The sequence below is a fragment of the Stomoxys calcitrans genome, chromosome 2, assembly GCF_963082655.1.
Source record: "Stomoxys calcitrans chromosome 2, idStoCalc2.1, whole genome shotgun sequence".
Taxonomy (NCBI): Eukaryota; Metazoa; Arthropoda; class Insecta; order Diptera; family Muscidae; genus Stomoxys; species Stomoxys calcitrans.
This window is the reverse complement of record NC_081553.1, coordinates 136,349,680-136,353,284: the sequence shown is the minus strand read 5'-3', so window position 1 is coordinate 136,353,284 and position 3,605 is coordinate 136,349,680. Positions and strand designations below refer to the sequence as shown.

The 3,605-nt window shown below is 37.8% G+C and overlaps 1 long non-coding RNA gene across 1 annotated transcript; it reads left to right on the top strand.

Moving 5' to 3' along the window:
- The first annotated feature begins 257 nt into the window (after positions 1-257).
- LOC106090861 (uncharacterized) lies at positions 258-793 on the top strand. The gene is made up of 2 exons (XR_001221911.2): positions 258-554; positions 619-793. It is a non-coding gene; the product is annotated as an uncharacterized LOC106090861 (long non-coding RNA).
- Positions 794-3,605: the final 2,812 nt, after the last annotated feature.

Below are 3,605 nucleotides of genomic sequence, written 5' to 3'. Positions count from 1 at the left end.
GAACAAAAATGTTAAAAATGTGCATTTAGTATCTAAGTAAAAAATGGCACACAGTCGTCCAAAATCGCCAAAAAAAAGTGTCAAATTTGATACTAAAGTGGCACAACGGTTCTTTAATTCTGATGCGTGAAAGATAATTCTGAATTTAATGTTTGTAGAAGTTGTTCACAATGCTCATATTTTACCAACGACAATGTCTTTGTTGTTTTTTACATTACTTTTATTGTAATAAAACGCAATTACATACCACTGTGCTCCACTGTCTGGTAACAATCATGATTTTTTGACCTAAAAAGGCAACATAAATCTGTTTTCAGGACATTGCATAGCCAGACAGACGGATGGGCCATCAACAACTCAGCAATGGCACAATGTCACATTGAATTCCATGGCAAACCAATGCCATTCAAAGCCGAGAGAAACAAAACAGAAAGACGAAACCCAAAACAAAAATAAAACAACGTAAATATATTGAGACATTTATATTCCACTGGGGAAATGCATGGATCCCCTCTTATAAAAGGGGAGCTACTGCGGAAAAGGTCCTCTAAAAGGTTTAACGACTTCACTCCACATCGTTTCCACTCCATGACATTTCATGAACTTATCTGTTTGCAGGGCATTCGGTGGGGCACAAGAACAATTTCAATGTCCCTTCCTTTAGCCTTGTCTGTGGAAGTGTGGAATACAAACGCATGAAAAAGGCCACGAGGAGGAAATGGAAAACAAAAAATGACTATAATTTTTAATTTGTGTAAAGCAGAGTATTAAACTTTCCTTTTCTTTGCTCCTATTCCGGTTGACATTTGATATAATTTCTGAAGTTTGCTTTGGTGTGTTTCGGACGACGTTGACACTCGTCGACGTACTTTCTGCCTCCCCCACTGGTATGTGAGTGTATGCGTTCGTGTCACTGGAAGGGAATTCCTTTGTTGAGGCCTTCATAAATTCGGTTTAAGTTATTTCAACATTTTTGGGATGGAAGAACGGTCGCAGGTCGCATGTGTTAAATGGATATAAAGTACTTTAACAAATAATGACGGTTATTTGTTGTTGCCATTTTCGTTATCTGAGGCAGAAAAAAGCCCAGCCATTATCATTAGTTGTTTGGTTCAATAAACTTCAACTTTTATATCCTTACTACGGCGAAGGAAGAACAATGTCGAAAAAGGGCTATACGCTACACACCCTTCGCCAACATAAATTTTACCTAAGGGGTCAAAGCTTAACAAACTTCTGTGGGATTTTCCATTTTCATTTGCTAGCTAATTGACCACGAAAACATAGCACTTATAGAAGTATGCTTGGATCAAGTGTCAAATTGAAGATTTTGGCCTTGGTCGCTTATTAATTAACGTGGATGTAGTAAACGGATGGTAATCGAAGGTATCCGTGTCAATCTTACTTTAAGATATAAACAGGTCTGAATAATATTCTTCCCATGTCTTTAGCACACTCTCCGTATTTGATACCTGATTGCAATTCATTTCTACTGGAGGTACTGTACAAAATCCTTAAGTTTGATGTTTTATTCTATGGTAACATTATCAGAATTCGTTCAGTCTCTTGAGTGCCTCGATTTGCTCACATCTCTCAATTTCCTCCTTCTTCCTACGGAATAGACGTTTCTACCCTATTTGTCTCTTCATATATATCTTCATTACACTGCGAATTTATACTGAATACTGGAGTTCCTTGTATGCTGCATTCTTAGCCTAATGTACTTTTATGGACGCTTCTGTTATCTAAGCTGCATTTTGCAGCACTTGGATACCACCATTATGTATTCTGCTGCATTTTCTTCAAATTTGGCTTAAGGAGGTGCACGTCTCCACTTCTTTGAAATACTTCATACTTTACGAAGCTACAACAACAAAGGGGGGTGGCCGAAAGTGGCCTACATCTGAGAATGAAGATACAGAAGATACAAGGTACGGTCGGTACACTCGGTGGAATCTGGCTACTTGAGATGAGAGAATGTTCCATTCCATAGATGGGAAAAATAACTGGCTGTTTCCCTGAACGGAAATTTAACTTAAAATCCAATATTGTGGAAAGTAAGAAAATAGTGACTCTTGTCCTATACTAAGTAAGGCTACTAATACTATATAGTGGTAGACGGCGCTCCAAAAACCCACCTACTATCTAATACTCAGCCCGGTCGTTGGCTAGAATAAAAGTCTCACTCGTCGTGTCCGCCATGATAGGTCACTCCTGAATTGGAAAACGTTCGGCTAGACTTCAATTAGCATATAACGAATTCTGCATAAGCTGTGAGGACGTGGATTAATGCAGACGAATCTTATTTCTTTGAGGACTTGTCTGAGCTAGCGTATGTGAACAATCGTAAACTATTGGGCTTTTTATAGTGACCTGGCTGGTTCAACGACGGCAACTATATATTGGGTTGCCCAAAAAGTAATTGTCGATTTTTTAAAAGAAAGTAAATGCATTTTTAATAGAACTTAGAATGAACTTTAATCAAATATACATTTTTTACACCTTTTTTTCTAAAGCAAGCTAAAAGTAACAGCTGATAACAGACAGAAGAAAGAATGCAATTACAGAGTCAAAAGCTGTGAAAAAATTTGTCAACGCCAACTATATGAAAAATCCGCAATTACTTTTTGGGCAACCCAATATATAGAGTGCATATTCCTTATCCCGTGCCTACGGTATCACAATGGACTAAAATGTCTAAGTGAGTCTGATTGTAGACTGACGCAAACACCTAACCTTTTCTAGTTCTGTTCTATGGGTTTATATGAGAAGAATTTTCTTTTGGGACCCATCGGGTCATTAATACCAAATATCCGAATATCAAATTTAACTGTATAATAAAAAATGTTCGTATTTATTGATCTATCCGGGTAATAACAATTCATTGATATTTTTGGGCCATAATTCGCGTGGCATAAATGAGCTCAAGAAGTTAACCCATTTATGCACGAAATCCATGCAACATTTATTCCCGATCTTTGCTTAATTTTGAATCGACTAGCGACAAAAAATTGTTTCCATGAAAATGAAAATGCAAAGCATTCGCTTCATGTTTATCGGCTTTGGATTTTTGGATCATTTATGACAAACAAATGATATATTCTTCCCGGGTCACTTAAATGAAAATGTAAATTCAACAAGTAAAAGCGTGCTAAGTTAGGTCGGGCCAAATCTTTTACACCCTCCACCATGGATCGCATTTATCAAGTTCTTTGCGCGGTATCTCTTTTTAGGCAAACAAAGGATAATGGATAAGAATTGTTATGCTATTGAAGCTATATCAGGTTATGGACCGATTCGGTCATAATGCCCAAAATTTCTTTGGGCTTTATGTCCGCTTTAAAGGAGGTTATAACGTCCATTTTTCCTTAGGACGTTGTGATCTGCATACAGGCGGCTATAACTCCCATTCAAAAAGAACACAGAAAGCCGGCATTATGATATAACCTCAATGAAATAAACTCCAAAAGCGAAATTTGAATGGTAGAGTTTGGGCCCCCGGGCAAAATAGGGTACAGCATTTTTTTAATATTCGAAGGGGGGCGGACCATCCCCCATACCCCAATTCCAAAAACGCCAAATCTCGGAGATGCGTGCACCGATTC